A 17069-nucleotide genomic window follows, 5' to 3' on the forward strand; every position below is an offset into this window, starting at 1 on the left:
GAGATTTTGGACGATGAGAATAAAGTGTAAAATGCCATTTCCTAGGGACTTAGAGGGAGCGCAGCAAAACAGGGATTAAAGAAAATCGAATCCAAAAAACAGTGGCTGAAAGTTGAAGCCAGACAAACTTACTAGAAACGAAGCACAGATATTAAAGTAACCCTTGAGCAGCACTGCCTGTGGGGTTCTGGGTTCCCTGTCTCTGGAAAGCTGTCGGTGGGGAGATGCCTCCTGAGTCTGTGACCCACACGTGTGACTGAGTCAGCTGTCGGTTCCTCCTGGCTCGGTAGCCCACAAAGGCACACCTTGCTCTGTTGTCCCCCTCTCTTCTCTCACTGCTCTGGGCTGTGCTCGTGCTGTAGTGCTGCTGTCTGACTGACCTCCTTGCTGTCTCACTGCCCTGCTCGGCCACCAGGGCTCTTCATCGGGTCAGCTCTCAACTTTATTCCTTTTGCTGCAAAAATTGTGTCTGGCCTGAAGCAATGCCTTTGTGAGCCCCTTCCTGCAGCGCCCTCCATGAGAAGCTGTGGGAGAGCTCTTACAGCACTTAGCGATGTCTTCTCTTGAAAACGTTATGCTCTTTTAAAAGATGGCTACCAGGGCGGCACTTGCAGAAAGTGGCTTTTACGCAGAGTTTTCATGATGTTTCACAGATTCTTGTTCTGTTCAGATCCCGACTTTCATTTTTGAACTTCAAACTGCCTTCTCTCATTTTATCTTTTCAAGATCTTACTTACATTTATGGAACTGTGTTGCGAGAGGAGAACTCGAGTGTAAAGCTAGCTCTTTGCCCATGGCAGGTAGAGCTCGCCTTCAGCTGTCAGAGCAAGGCAGTAGCATGTACATCTTGCCCTCTCTTAAAAAACCCACTTGATTAAGGCTGTAGCAGTTTCCAGAACCAGTGTCTTCAGTGTCACGTTGGAAAAGAACTTGGGGGTACTGGTGGATGGCAGCTGGGCATGAGCCAGCACTGTGCCCTCGCAGCCCAGAAAGCCAACTGGATCCTGGGTGCATCCAAAGCAGCGCGGCCAGCAGGGCCAGGGAGGGGATCTGCCCCTCTGCTCTGCGCCGTGAGACCTCACCTGGAGCGCTGCGTCCAGATGGGGAGTGCTCAGCACAGGAGAGACACGGAGCTGCTGGAGCGCGTCCAGAGGAGGGGCACAAAAATGATGCGAGGGATGGAACAGCTCCCTGCGAGGACAGGCTGAGAGCTGGGGCTGTGCAGCATGGAGAAGGGAAGGCTGCGGGGAGAGCTGAGAGCGGCCTGTCAGTATCTAGAGGGGCTGTGAGAAGGAGGGGGACAGACTCTTGAGCAGGGTCTGTGGTGACAGGACAAGGGGAAATGGTTTCAAACTAAAGAAGGGAGATTTAGAGTGGATATAAGGAAAAAATCCTTTACGTTAAAGGCAGTGAGGCACTGGCACAGGTTGTCCAGAGAGGTGGTGGTGCCCCATCCCTGGAGACACCCAAGGTCAGGCTGGATGGGGCTCTGAGCACCTGGTGGAGCTGTAGGTGTCCCTACATTGCAAGGGAGTTGCACCAGATGACCTGTAAGGGTCCCTTCCAACTCAAACAATTCCATGATTCCTGAGCTACCTCTCTGCAAGAAAGATGAAGCTCTGAGCAGCAGGGCTTGCAGATGGAGCTGTCCAGCTGCTGGTGTGTTCTGGGCAAGTGTGGTGATGGCTGTCCTGGAGGGAGGTCACAGAGCCATCTCATGGGGTTAAGTGCTGAGGGGAGCACAGCAAGGGAGACATCGTGCAGCTGAATCCCTGGGTCCACACACGTGGATGTTGCTTTCAGCTGAGGCTGTTTTGGGAGTCTGGAAGTCATCTTCCCTTTTTGAGAAGTGTGTAGAAAACACAGTGTCTTTCTGTAGCCTCATGGAAGGGCAGAGGGCTAGATACTTGTACCCCTTAGAATGGGGAGAGAAAACCTTTAGTCTTCTCCATCTCCCACAAGTTCCCAGGCACACTAAAGGAAATACCTGGCTTACAGACAGGGGCTTCGCTCCATGAATTGCCTGGATGGTGTGGGCTGAGGGAAGCCAACGCTGTTCCAACACAGGAGAGCTTATGTTAAATGTTTTTTTTTTTTTTTCCCTATACAGATTAAACAAAATGAAATACCAGATTTCTGCATGTTCTTATGCAGTTATGTTTCCTATGATTTTAAGCAACTGTACCATACATTTGTTCCACTAATAGGTAACCAGGATGTGTGTGCTAGACGTGGTGGAAGTGCTGTAAGTGTGTGTGTGTGTGTGTGTGCTTTTCTTCCTAACACATTCCCTCATGCTTCAGTGATTTAAGGAACTGCCTGTGTTTTCAATGTTTGCAGCTGTGTTTTTTTAGCAGCTTTTGGATTCATGCATGGAAGACCTTACCTGTGCTAGAAGGCTGAGGACCTCTTTCATGTTGGAAAGAACACTGGTTGTATGCAAGTGTCTATAATAGAATTTCTTTCAGTTTCAGGAAACAGAATTTGAGCCACTGAATTTCTTCTGGCCTCAGGAATGTCCATCAGAACCTCATAGAGGAACGTGTTGTGTGTGCAACACCTGCGTAACCCTCCTTCCCGTGCATCTCTGTGCCCAGAGAGAAGATCCTAAATCTTGGAGACCAGACGGTGGAACTCCAGTGAGATCTCCCAAAGCCAAAAGCGACCGTGTTTTACTGCTACTTAGTTCCGAACAAACCAAATCCCAGAACACCCAAACCAGCAGATAAAGCCTCGTTAACACCTTGCTAGTTTAGCAACAGCCATAGAACGCAGGCTGATTTTTGTGGAAAGTATTTTTCTGCAATGTCCTCAGCAGAGCTCTTTATCAGAAAGCTATTTTTCTTCCCTCAGATGCGTTTTGCGAGTGCTTTCTCTTTTGAAATTGAGGTGAAAATAGTATTTATCACTAATGGCTGGATGAGGTGGTTAGTCCTATTTTGAGTTTTTGCACATCGCTACAAGGTGCTTCATTCCATTAGGTTAGTTTTCTAGCATTCTCTTTATGATTGGGTGAATCATACTATTCCTGGAACCTTTCAAGGATGAATATATTTTAGCCATTCTTTCTCAGATACAATTTAATCTTCCTTTTCTGTTTGGATTTTCTGGGATGGCTTCAGGCAAGTCCCATTTATACTGCTGGTTAGACTTCTGATATAGTATCTTGGAGCTGTATTGTGTCTTATTGTGAGCTGGAGAACCTGTTTCATACTTGCTGCCCAACGTCATTGAAAAATGCCCTGAAAAAGCGTGATCTGAGCGATATTTTCATAATTTTGTGTTTAACCAACCTTGCTGCTACTGCTTTCTTGCTTTTCTTTGGCCCCCAAAGTAAAATGTGAGGGATAAATTATGAAGTTTTCCTTGTTTGAAAGTGTTGGAAGGATGAAAGGCGGTGTATGTGTGTATTTAGAGATGACAGCAGGGTTGTAACTTTGGGAGGGTCCTGATACATGCTGTGTTTGAAATGTTTCTTAGTTTGTTTTAAGGGCACATCATGAGTGTCAGCATTCTTTATAGAGCCTCATTAAAATATAGTTTCTTATTTAAAGATTAATACTTAGACTTTTAAAGCAAAGCCTGTCCATAATTGCATCACAACAAAGTTATGAGATGGAATACTTGCCAGGGTTAACAGGAGAAACTTCTTGAATATCCAAGGAGGTGGTTTACCAGCTTAGCATGGATCTTCGTTGGCTTGAAGATGATGACCGCTGCCTTAGAGACATCAGCACAGAACTTGAATAAAGCAGAAGCCGCTCTGAGGAGAGCTCTGAGTCACCTTGATGCCTTAGGGACTAGATCCTGAAGGGTGCTGAGCATCTTTAATGCCAAGGTACCTCTCCATATTGTTTCATATTCTCATTAGTTGAATTGATATTTCGTTATGTTTGTTTTACACAGCTTTCTGAGGGTCCGGGTGAATCAGAAGGTCAGCACTTCTTTTTATGGGTTTAGATCTAGGTTATGTGGCAATCCTACAAATGCTGGAGAGCTGGAAGACTGAACTTTGTGGGACAGAGCCCTGCTCGGCTTAGCTAGATTGTCTGAAGTCAGCTGATACCTCTTACACCAACAGCACTTGAGTGCAGTAACTCTTTTGTAATAGAATCACAGTATGCTGGTTTCCCATTTCACTTAATAACTTCTGAAAATAATGTAACTGCTTTTTTGCTGATGAGGCATACCTGACTGCTTGGAAAAAATGTGTGCACAGTGCAAGGCAAATCTGCTTCCCGTTCTGTGCTGCATATTCAAGAGCACAGTAAAATATTGGTTGGAAAACAAATGGTAATTGTGGTACTGCAGGCTCCCTCTGGAGAAGCCATTGTGTTGGATGATGGACACCGCTGTCACCGAGTGCTTTGTGACCAGCCAGCCTGGAGCAGCCTTCTGTTGTGTCACCATCCAAATCAGTTTTGCTGTCTGAATTTTAGAGCTGTTCTCTTCTCCCTTTGCGGGCCTTTTGTTTCAGACAGGAAAATAAAGGGAGCTTCAGTCTTCTCTTTGTGTATTTGGTTCTCGAAGGGGACTGTTCATGAAGGGCTGGCATGCAAGAAGTTGTAAGAGATTCCTGTTGGAATTACACGATAAAGTATTGTGAGAGGTCTTGAACAACCCAAACATAATGCTCTAAGTGTTCTTCCAGCATAATGGACTATTTCTCAAACCCTGTAGGTTATAAGTGAAGATAAAAATCTGGAAGAGGTTAGGGAGGGAGCACAAATCCAAGATAAAAATAAAAACAACTTTTTTTTTTTTTTTTTAGGAAATGCCTTCTACCAGATGTTAGATGTTGTTCTTCAGTATCGACTGGTCCTCCAGGGTTCCTTTACGCAGATGGAGAATGGATACTCAATTCTTCCCAAGCACGGCAGTGCTATGACTAGTTCAACTCACGTGTTTGCAAACAGGGATCAAAGACACAACACCTCAAAGAAGGTGAGCAGTCTGGTAAGGTGCAAAGGCTCTTACACAAACTGGTTTATTTCTGTCCCTCTTCTGCAGCGTTACTGCTTCATCCTTTTTCTTTTTGGCACTTCTTGCTAGCGCTGATGTTTTGCATGGGGAAGTGAGGCATGGAGGGATGGAATGATACCAGAAAGGTACTGCGGTGGCCTGGGTATGTTAAGTGCTGGCCGTGCTCTGCCTTGCTGGGTGAACTGTTAGAATGTCCCTTTAATAACACTGAATTTAATATGTTAAAAATTTTATAGTAGGCATAACTGTAGAAACCCTTAGAGTGTGTGCATCCATCCTCTGGTCAAAAACTAAGCAAAGCTGCCTGTTGATAGGTAAAAGTCTACAGAAGTAAGTGTATTTACTTGTGTGCCTACTGCTGTATTTGCAGCTATTCCTTATCTGCAAGGGATTTTGCTGCATTCAGCTGTAGTGAGGCCTTTGCACTGTTTTGTGGATTGCTTCTCTGTCTGATTCTTGCCTTTTGGCAAGAAGGCTTTAAGGAAAAGGACGAAGAGCCTCGCATTTGGTCACTGGGTGATTTGGGGACTCCCTCTGCTGGATTCATTTGGGTACTGAGGCTGACTGGGCTCTGGGCTGTCCCACACCTGTCTGACCACGGCAGCTCAGCTTCTGGTTGCTAATAGTGGAGACGCAAAGTGATTCGGGTCTGATTTGTGTTGGCCTGCAACAGGTCATGCTGTTACCAAGTGAATTTTCAAGAGAAAACATCCAAGTGGCTGTCTGAGCTGAGCAAAGCCTTCATGCACACGTTTGAAGCTAACTGTGGGACCCGAGCAAAGCTGGATAACTACAGCATCTCACCTTATTCAAGAGGAATGTGCGAGGCAGAGGGCTCTGTTTTTGTCACCTCTTCCCAGAAATCATCTAGTTATAGTCCATCGTTACCCAGCAGTGTGTAAGGATGTTTAAGTTGCTGTGTCTTGTACTTGTGTTAAAAATGGTAATTAAAACTCCTATAGATTAAGAGTCAATAGACCTGAACACCTGTGTGAGTACTCCGCTGTAATGAGATTTTAGCTTTTCATGGCAGTGTCAGCAACAACCTTTAACTGCCCAGGTTTGAGATTCCTTTCTGCATTGTAACTATGCACTTTGATAACACTAAAAATTATGAGTTTGAATGGTTTGAGTGTTGAGGAAAGGAATGAGCAGGGAGATGCTCCCCTGCAAAGAGCTTGTTCCCTCTTTGGGGCCGTGTTTCTACTGAAGCTGCGACAGTAGTTGAGGAGGATGTTGCAGGGAGCTGATTTCAGGTCACAGGTATTTACTGAGAAAGTGCAGTACATGGCAGTTAGAAGCAGTCCGTGCTGCTGGAAGCATCTTGTTTTTCCCACCTCCACGTGTATACTCTGTATAATTGGAAATACTCACCAGCTGTGGAGGTTTTTTTTGAGTGGATGTGGCACAACCCATTCTCAAAGCAAAGAACTGTCTGTCTTGTAGGACCCATGTGCTGTGTCGAAGCATTACAAACTCTTCCTGTGACCAAGTTCGAGCTTAATGACAATGCCGAGCTGCTTACTTGTGCGCTTCTGGGAACGGAAGGTGAACTCATTGCTCCCTCTCGTGGTACATGTAAAAATACAAAAAAAGTTCCAGGAAAAAACTGCCCACAATGCTGAGGAAGTGTACATTTTTTTAAATCTTAGCGTGTTGTGATCAAACTAAATGAGAGCTTTGACAGCTCAAACGGAATGAAAGTAAAAGGTTCAGTGAGATCCGAACACAGCCCGAAGCAAGTAGCTTTTTCAAGCAAGCCTAAATGGTACATTGTCCTCCGGCTTTCAGGCAGCGGGGAGTGCAGAAGGATGAAATACAGTTACAAATATGCTTTTTTTGTTTGATTTTTTTTTTCTTATGTATGCAGGAGAAATAACAGCCTAAGGCTATTTCTCTAGTGCTACCTACATTTTTTTTGGTACCTTTATGCTGCTTGGTGTATTTTTGCTGTCATGTGTTCTCAAGTCTTCTGCAGTTTTGTAATTCAGTAGTAGGCAACGCATTCGATCTGTGCCTTACTGGCTTTCTCAGCCTTAGAGTGTACAAAACATTCAGATAGAAATCTGAAGATCCTACCCATGGATGGAAGTTACGTGAATTCCTACCCCCGAAATGAGAAAAGGAATAGCAGGACCCCAGGTTACTGCAGGTTACTGTATGCTGTGTAAAGATGTTTTCCTGGGCTTTTAATATCATATTTGCCAATGTTCTTTTGCTGGAAATGTTTGTGCACTTAGAGAATAATTTTCTGCGTGTGTCTTTATAGTGGATGTTGTATACAATGTCATCTGTGGTACCAGGAGCTTGGTTTGATGAGGACTTCGTTGGCAGTGCATAGTGGAAGCCTCGTCTTTACAGTGGGTCTGAGAGGTCATTGCATGTGAGTGGGAGAGTCCTCCAGCACGGCCAGCTGCTCCACAGTGATGAGCAAAGCCTGACCTAGAAGATACTGAGAGGCAAGTGAGGAATGCCAGAGAGCTGAGCAGTCCTGGGATGGTTAAAGCTGATTGCCTGTATTTCCTGGTTAGAACAAGAGAGACAGGTCTAAGTCATTTATACAGAACGTAATACAATGGAGTAGTTGCCTTTTTGGCCTGAGAGTAAGTTTATGTAATTTTGTATTAAGCAGTGATGGTATCACTACCCACTTTTTTCACCCAATTAGAAAAAACATCTGCATTCCTTCTTGGTAGTAGAGGCCTTCTTTGAATTGCTTTAATACCAGCTGCCTGCTCTGTGGTGTTCAAATGTACAATCCACGTGTTGAGCACAACAGCTGCCTGCTGGGGAGGGGTTTTGGCCAGAGGGCCTGCTTGGTGGCAGTGGACTGTTTTCCTTGAGGTTTCTGAGTTGCAGACTTCCCGCAGCGTTTTGTGGGAGGCAGCTTCTTCTGTCCCATGTTAGAAAATCAAAATCCTCTTCAGGCAGTGGCAAAACAGCAGTACCTGGGCTGGTAACATCCTGCAGTTCGTGTTGTGCCTTACCCTCTCTGTCGGCCTTAACTACATCCATTTAGTGTCTGCAGTTTCCAGTATCACCAGTAGTCTTAAGGAGAGTGTGAACCATTGGTATTCGCTAGTTGTATTGTGATTCTGAGAATGTGGTAGAAGATTTCAGTATTAATGAAACTCTCTGATTTTGATATGGTTCTCTTCATAGTTCCACTAAAATTGCTTGTCATTTCTCTTTGTTGTGGTTTAAAGAATTAGAGTCTGCTGCAGAGTGAGCATGTACATATCCATTATTTTACTGCTGGCATAGGAAAAGAAATATCCAAGGAAATCAATAGTTGCTTTATCTGGAATAGAAGCTGGGCTGAAGGTCTAAAGTGCTGTAAGCAATGCAAGCACTGAGTGAGCCACCAGGACTTGTATTTTCAGCAAGTACAAGCTGTTGTAAAAGTGGAACATCCTTGACTGAAATCATTTCATGTCAAGCCTCAGTCAAACATGTTCTCCAGGGTGCATTTATGCAGATAGATGTCTCCTCGCTTACTTTTCCAAGGTGGTGGTGTCATGTTGCAGGGAGTCTACAGACGTGGATATAAGTATTTCCATTGCATACAGTTTTGCTTAATGATGGGACATGTCTCAAAGTGTACACGAGATGTACAGGAGTCTGACTGGTCAGGCAGCACCTTTAGCCCTCATTGCGTGGGCAATAGACGATGGATGGTTACGCTGAGAAGTTGACTGCGTGCAGGAGCAGTGGGTGAAAGAGTTCATGGGGAACTGGGAAACAAAACACAGTGAAAAGGTTCCACTGGGAAAAAAAATAGAAAAAAAAAGAAAAAAAATGCAATGAACTGAGCCAAACCAAAGTTAAATAGGAGTCTGTGAAAAACCTGTCTCACGAGTGGGTACTGGAAGTGCAAGCTGTTTGTTGGCCATTGTGCTGCACTTGTTCCAGAATTGCTAACTGGAAGTTGAAGCCTATGGAACATATTTGTTTTTTTTTTTTTCCATCCTTAAATGGCCTCGGTGCTGCCAGCTCTAGGCATTTATACTTCAGGTGGAAAGTGCCAAATGGTTACAGAATTGCCCTGAAAAACCCTGGGACTACAGTAAATAACTGATAGCATGAGTTCCTTTCTGTATGATTTCTGGCTTGGAGCCATTCAGGTCGCATGTGTGGTGTGCTGCTCCCAGTAACTGCAAAGGATGGGGCTCTTTTTGCTCTCTAAAATGAAAGCTGAGATTCTAATGGGATCACGTGAGTTACAGGAGGTCTGACAAAAAAAAGGTCTGTGTACTCGCTCTCATTGCCTATTTCCTTGTGAATCCTTATGTGTACCGCTCTCCTTCCTCATACTGACAATAACATGATTTTTGTCCCAAAGTAGCCTTGTAAAATGGGAGGGTGTTGCAATTACAGAGAAATGAAGCAGAGATTTATTTTTACATTAACCTGGAACATAAATATCTTTCATCCAGTTAGGCTCTTTCCCAGCCCTTGCTAATGGACTAAACTTGCCAGTTTGTCTCTTTATCATGTTGATAGACCTGTTAAATGAAACCCTGAGAGATCAGACAATTTAGTCCTGTGGCCAGTGGCAGCTTTTCATAGCAGTGATTTCTAGCTGGGTTGTACGTGCCAAATGTCCAGGCAGCTTGTGCTTATCAGCATCCATTATACTTTTTGTTGACTTGAACCATTAATAACCTGTCAGATTAGGTAATTAGGCTGTCTCTAGTAGCCTGGGGAAATTGTTTTTCCCTAACTGATGGTATGGGCTGTGCGGTTGTGCAGATAAGCACTTGGTCAAATGGTGGTTCAGGCGATTTTTAACTGGCCTTGCTGATGAATGCAGCACGAGTGCTGAAACATGAGGGGCAGATAGCAACACAGTCACCAGGGACAAAAACTTGGCCCTTTCAGAGCTTTCTTCAAATAAGACCCTAATTATGAGTTTGATTCTGCAAATCTGCTGCATGTAGAAGTAGCCCTGGTAATGTCAATGCTGTGATGGTTTTAATTCAGTCGGCTGCATATGAGCCAGCAGTGTGCCCAGATGGCCAAGAAGGCCAGTGGCATCCTGGCTTGTATCAGGAATGGTGTGGTGAGCAGGACTAGGGAAGTCATCCCGCCCCTGTACTCGGCATTGGTGAGGCCTCACCTCGAGTACTGTGTTCAGTTTTGGGTGCCTCAGTACAGAAAGGACATGGAGGTGCCGGAGCAGGTCCAAAGAAGGGCAACAAGTCTGGGGAAGGGCTTGGAGAATATGCCCTGTGAGGAGAGACTAAAGGAACTGGGGCTGTTTAGTCTGGGAAGACGAGACTGAGGGGAGACCTCACTGCTCTCTTCAAATACCTGAAAGGGGACTGCAGTGAGAGCGGGGCTGGTCTCTTCTCACTGGTGACAGGTGACAGGACAAGGGGAAATGGCCTCAAGTTGTGCCAGGGGAGGTTTAGGTTGGATATCAGGAAAAACTTCTTTACAGAAAGGGTTGTTAAGCACTGGAACAGGCTCCCCAGGGAGGTGGTTGAGTCACCCTCCCTGAATGTGTTTAAAAACCGTTTGGATGTGGTGCTCGGGGACAGGATTTAGTGGTGGGTTGTTAGAGCAGTATGGTTAGGTTGTGGTTGGACTTGATGATCTCGAAGGTCCTTTCCAACCTGAGCAATTCTGTGCTTCTGTGATTCTATAAGCATTACTCCTTTCTTCTGAGTTAGAACTGATCCCAGACATGGGTGAACTCATGGGATCCTCTGTAGGAGATGTCATTTTACTTCTGCGAGCAAAGCTGGCTGCTACTGGTACCCACAGCCTTTCAGAGAGTCTTTGTGTGCGCTGCCCTTCTCTCTTCAGCTCTGATAGAGTCTCTTGTGTCCAGAAGTTGCTTCAGCAGTTCACAGATGTGGGGAGAGGACTGTTTATTCCATTGAAGCAGGAGTCCTGCTTCTTGGATGAGTGACATTTACCTGGTTTTAGGAGCCATTAATCTTCAGTGTGAAAAGGCAAAGGCTTGTGGCAGCATCCATCAAACAAATGTGTCACTTCAGTTATGTGAAAACTTTCTGTCAGAATAGACAAGAAAATGAATTTTCCTGAAAAGCTGTTTGGGTTTCTCGTGATTGAGGGCTTGCGTCCTCAGAGCTTGCCGGCTTTCACTTGAGCCAGTGGATGGCTGAGAGGGTTGCTGCAGAGGCTTTGCCTTATCTCCTGACATTGTGAAGGTGAAGGAATTCTTGCCCAGAATGGCATCTGAAGAGAGAACCCAACTATATCCCCTGTCAAAAACATACCCTGATTTGGAATGATGTTTTGGAGAGCCAGCACACAAATAGTGATTCCCCAAATGTGACTGTTGCTGCTGACAGATTCCCCCAAAGGACCGTGAGATGGCAGCAGCCAGATGAGCTCAGCTGCCCAGTGCAGGGACATGGAGCCATTAGCTGTGCGTTAGCTGTGCTCAGGTGCAGGGGAGGTCTGGCAGCTGGAGAGACCAAGTGGTCTCTTCACAGGTCAGTGTTACAGCGAGTGTCTTGGCAGAGAAGGCTTGGCTCTGGCCCAAACCCACCTGCTCGTGCTCATTTTGCACCCCTGATGAATGGAGTGGGGCCACTGACAGATCTGTGAGTAAGACGCCACTTCAGACACATGGCTCTGTGCCCAGGGAGTTACCTGTGTTTGCACTTCTGTGCAGCCCCAGATGGGATGACAAAGATCCTGCTTTCAAATGTCAGTAAAGAAGTTTTGCTGAAACTTTGGCTGTTAAAAATAGAAGATGACTTTGAACTCTCTACTTTTGATTTACTGTCTGAACTTCTTTGGTTGTGGGCTTTGCTGCAGCATTAAGCATTTAATTTATGGTGGGTTCAAGGCCTGGAGGCAGCTGTTCTCTGGACAGTGACCCACTGGAAGCCAGTCTTACCCATCGCTGAGATGGTCTAAGCCACTGCTTGGTTTGTGGAAGTGGCTGGACTGAATCTACTGAACTTTTCACTTAATACAAGACTGAAATCCCCTTGCTTTGAAGTTCAGCAGTTGGAATTAGAATCCAACAGTTCCTATCTTTTGCTTTGGGGCTGCAGTTGAATTTTCACTATTGCTTTTCATTAGTTACAGGCTTTGAGCTAACCCAATTCAAACGCAGCCCACCCTTCTGCCCCTTGTCACAATGTCCTGCTTTGCCCCAGCTTACATTCTGCTGTGGTTCTCCTGGCCTGGAGAGCTCAGGTCGTTTGTCTGGGGCAGGATTCCCGTTTTAGGGATGTCCAAAGAAGTTTACTGAAAATGTATCAGATCTGCTGTGTATTAGTAACACTGCCTGCCTCTGCCTGAGACCAGTGCTGCCTCTGGGATGGAGATCTGAGTTTAGAGAATTCCATTGCATTTAATGAAAATGTTGACTATGATATTAGGATGCTCATCAGTAAAGATCAGCTGAATTCAGCACGGGTCCGGACTGGCCAGGAAATTCTTCTGGGGCCATGGCCACAGCTCAGCAGCTGCAGTGGGCAAACAGCCATCAGGCACAGGGTCACAATGAAGTTCTTAATTGCTTCACTTCCAGGCTGGGCAGCTTTTCTTTCCAGAGCAGGAATAGGGCTCAGAGAAACTGTGACAGTGAGAGACACGGGGGCACGGTGGAGTGAGGGCCAGGGCCATACTGGTTGGAGTTTGGCAGCGCTGTGCATAGCATTTGTAGGAAATCGACTTTCAGAAATCTCTGTGCATCTCAAGACACTACATCTTATTTTCTAAGACAGCTGAACAGGTGAGGCCTGAGTACCTGTTTGACTTGCTGCAGGAATCCAGCTGCCAAGGTCCCAGGAGCCCAGCAAGTTGTGCTGGTGGATACGAGATGGCTCCTGGCTGCTCTGTAGAGATTGCATCACCCATAACAGATCCGGCAATGATTCAGTTCCTGAGCCCTCACAGTTCTGTTCTGTAACTTAAACCACCACAGGTTCCAGCCTGTGAATGTTCTGCACTGGGAGCTGCACTGGCTGATTCATAACCTGTGTGGAACTGGCTGAAACAGCTGAAGATAAAATCTTTCTTGTTGGTTATACATGACTCCTTCAGCTGCTGCAGCTCAGCTTGAAAGTGCTTGTGCAACAGAGCCCTAAATTCATATCAGAAAGAAACCTGAGGTTTTAACCTGGTGTCTACTCATTGGTGGTTAGAACAAAATGGAAATCTATTTTATTCCTTGTTCGTTCTGCTGAGCAACTGCTCCTTACCCCATGGAGATCAGCTTTTCTAGAAGATTTCTGAAGCTGAACTTGCCAATAGAAGGTATTTCCCTTTTTCTGTAGGCAAATCAGAAGGGTGTTTCTGGAGAACAAACAGTGTGTTAAATTAACATGAATTAGGGAACTGTTTCCATTGCCTGGAACACTTGGAACCCCAGTGAAAGTCTGTCACCCTCTGTTTTAGGTATCAGGCTTGTTTTCTTTCTGTTGTCAGAAACTTTGGCACTTTAACCTGAGGAGTTCTGTGAGGAGTCCTTGGCTATGGCAGAGTACAGCAGAATGCTGAAGGCACTGAGCTGTATTCCAGCACGGCTTTAGTAGTGTCCTGATTTGCGAACGTTTGCTCTGCTAACTGTAAGTGAAATGGATTTGACAAACAAGGAGGAGTGGTGAGGAAAAATAAGAAAAACAGATGACACTCTGATTGGGCTTCAGCACACAGCTCAGGGAAACTGAGCTTGTTCTAACAGAAAGCAGCTCTGTGGGATGGGATACTGAACAACATTACTCCTCTTTGAGCATGGCCCCACTTCGATGCCTATTTTGTTGCCCTCTGTGGCTGGGCAATCTGGTGCTTGCCCAGTCTCCCATGGTGGACCATTTAGTACACTGGCTGGATATCCATCATCTTGCTGTCCTACTGCTGTGGCTAGGAGCTGCCATTTAAAGCAAGTTCCCGTTTCATCCTGGATAATGAAATTGCTCATGAGCACACAAACGCTGTAGCCTGCAATGCTCAGGAAGCTGACAGTTGCCTATGATAAGTGATTTGACCAAAAATAACAATGAGATCTTCTCTCAGCCTCGCCACTGACAAAACAATCAAAACACATGTGGAAGGATGTGTTTAGATGAGGCAGTGACATTCTCACGGTGATATAAATTAACCTTTAGTAGCTCTAAGGACCAAAGCAGGCAAAGCGGTAGGCAGATGTAAATTGCTCAGTCAAAATCTGATATTTGTGATGGAGATGAATGAGGAGACCTTGCCACTAGATTTCCATCAGTGCCAGTGCCTTGAGAGAATGAAGAAAATGTCCTCCAAATACAGCGAGGGCCAGAGAGACTCTGTGAGAAAAGAACTCGTTCCCTGCCCGCAGGTAACTGGCATGAGTTTATGGGGGATTGCACCCCGTGTGATTCTCTGCCTTGCTAACGTGGGCCTGCACTACATAGCTAACCCAACAGTGGGAGAGACGGCTGGTTTACTTTCTGTTCCCTGCACCATCAGCCACAGGTCCAAGTTCTCATCATCTCTGCATTTATCTTTATGATCCATGGATGTGAGGCAAAATAGCTTGGCTCTGATCCAGTAGCAATCCTACAGCACTGCTTTTAGATTGGAAATGGACACTCTACTAGGAAGGAACACAGAAATGCTTAACATGTGGCCAGAAATGTTTCTGTGAGGGGAAATCTCAGAGAGAGGGTCAACGTACTGCTGAATTATCACTATATCATGGTTTGGGAATTGGGATTCTCTCTACTTGCAGATGTAGCAATGTTCTCCTGCAGTGCTTATAGTTTGGGATGTGTGTACAACCCACTAGAGCTATCATGGAATCACAGCATGGCTTGGGTTGGAAGGGACCTTGCAGCCCCCCCAGCCCCAGCCCTGCCATGTACTGGCTGCTCTCCCAGCTCAGGCTGCCCAGGGCCCACCCAGCCCGGCCTTGGGCACCTCCAGGGATGGGCACCAGTGGGCATCAGTGCCAGGGCCTCACTGCCCACTCAGAGGGGCAAGTAAAGAAAAAAATTTCCTCCCAATATCTAACCTAAATTTCCCCTCTTTTAGTTAAAAAACACTATTTTGGATGTTATTTCCTGTGCCTAGTGTTCATTGCCAGAAATTCCCCCCAGCCTGCTGCTCAGCCAAGTCTCTTGGAGAGCTTTGGAAGCAGAGCTACAAAAATTCTACGGATCTGGCGATTAAGACTGAAGCCAGAACCTAGTGATGGGTAATTCCTGAGTGTTCAAGGCAAAGAAAATACAAAAGATGGTCAGTCTTTGCTGTCTGAGTTTGGTCTTCCTATGGCTTGTGTCTCAATCCCAGTGGAGGTGAGAGAGCGAGACCAGTCATGGCATTTCCTTTGGTTGTCTTGTCTGCAAGATGGAGCTGGAGAGGGTCACCAGAACCAGAATTTTTGTCTGTGTGATTTTAGGGAGTTGGTTTGCTGCAAAGCAACTGTTAGCAGGGTCCGGATATCTTCTCCCTGCTAGTTTGCTGTTTCAGTAGGTGACTCTTAGACCCTGTTTCATCTTGGCTTTTTAATGAGAGTTTGTTCTTGTGGCAAAAAGCACTACATTAATGCACGCACTCACAGGCATCGTGCAGCATCCAGTATCAAGTATAGAAGTATAATCAAGCATTGATCAGCTCTTCTCCCCAACGTGTGCCTTTAGATACTGCTGTTCTGAAATTATTGATTAGCCTGGGGTCCTGCTGATCTTGTGCTGCAAGTTGTTTCTGTGCACAAACATTTGTTCAGAGTCTTTTCTCACTCTTTGGGAGCAAAAGCCACCTCACTTGTCTGGACTTGGTTTTTACATCATTGGTTGCAGCCAGGAGTGTGCAAAACGTTGCTCATGTTGTGGGGTACTTGGATGTGCTAGACAGTACAACGGCCCAGTATCTGTCTGAAATAAGAATTGTATGTCTCATTTCCTGGAAACTTCCAAAATCACAAAAATGTCAGTATTCCTGCTTTATGCCCCAGCTGTCTCTCGTACTGACAAAGCACTAGAAGCCCTTAGTTCAGGTACTGCTGTGAAGGGGCTGGGCTGTGACCAGTGAGGTCAGAAGTGCAGTTCAGTTGCTGCAAAGCTTAAGGGGCATTTGTGAAATGTGAAGAGGAAAAACGTGCCCTTGTTTTGCACGTCCTCTTGCTTAATTATTATATTTCTCGTATAATTTTGCATACACTTCTGTTTGTATCTTAGTTTAGCACTTCTCATACCTTATCAGAGACTCACATGCATTCTGTTCTAGAAACATAATGGGAAAGGACTTGTGTCTTAGTTTAGAGAGAGATTTATTTTCCAAGTCTATATTAAATTAAGCTCCATTATTACTCTCTTCTCTGTTGATTACCTTCTTGACAATGTTTAGAGTGAGCAGTTGCTGTGATCTTCCAACTTGCTGACATTTTGAAAAGAAAGCATTCAGATACCCTCATTTTTAAAGCAAAAGGTCTTTTGCTTAAGTGTATTTATCAAAGACTGCAATTTATTCATTATTTCCGTCTCGTTAAGTTTGTTTATCTCTATGTAACTGCGCCTGCTGACGTTGTCTGTGATAATGTGATGCAATGTGATTTTCTTCACTGTAGGCAGAAAATGGGCAGCTGAGAAATGAATTGGTCAGACTTGCACGAGGCCAGACTATTTCTAGGTTATTAGAATGTCTAAGAGCTTTACTGTAAGTTTTCTATCACTTCAAGCTTCTTCTGCTTGTGCAGTTAAGCCGGTCTTGATAAGGCTGGTCTGAAATTCTGCTTCTTAATGACTCTAAATAACATTACACCTTGCAATCATGTTATCCATGTGCCATGGTATCTAGAAGTTTTTCTATGCATCTGGAAAGTCAAACAATAATGCCAAGCGTATATGCAAGTCTAGTTTCACTGCTTTTTGTTTCAAGCTTTGAACATTAATGTAGCACTTAGAATATGGAAAAGTAGGACAACTTAATTTTGTGTTCTTTTTGGTGGGTTGATGCGTCCCTCTTTATTAATCAAAATTATTTTATTTAACCCATTTTTAGCACTAGTGGATTGGTTGTACTTAAGTAATTCCTCTAATTTCATGTCTTTGCGGGTGCAGTGTCCTGCAATGGGAGTGCTGCTGTTGCCTTGGAACAAAGTGAGGCCGTAGGAGGCTGTC

At 45.2% G+C, this 17069-nt stretch overlaps 1 protein-coding gene across 11 annotated transcripts in view; it reads left to right on the plus strand.

Moving 5' to 3' along the window:
- IL1RAPL2 (interleukin 1 receptor accessory protein like 2) overlaps nt 1-17069 on the plus strand; it is a 408604-nt gene that overhangs the window by 705 nt on the left and 390830 nt on the right. For 9 of the 11 annotated variants that reach the window (XM_021406506.1, XM_021406508.1, XM_021406511.1 and 6 more), the window contains exons 2-3: nt 2469-3838; nt 4772-4944. The gene's annotated coding sequence lies outside the window, so the exon portion shown is untranslated. The remainder of the gene's footprint in view (nt 1-2468; nt 3839-4771; nt 4945-17069) is intronic. The other 2 variants (XM_021406509.1, XM_021406513.1) reach the window with 2 other exon arrangements.

Source organism: Numida meleagris, chromosome 8 (assembly GCF_002078875.1).
Source record: "Numida meleagris isolate 19003 breed g44 Domestic line chromosome 8, NumMel1.0, whole genome shotgun sequence".
NCBI classification, from domain to species: Eukaryota; Metazoa; Chordata; class Aves; order Galliformes; family Numididae; genus Numida; species Numida meleagris.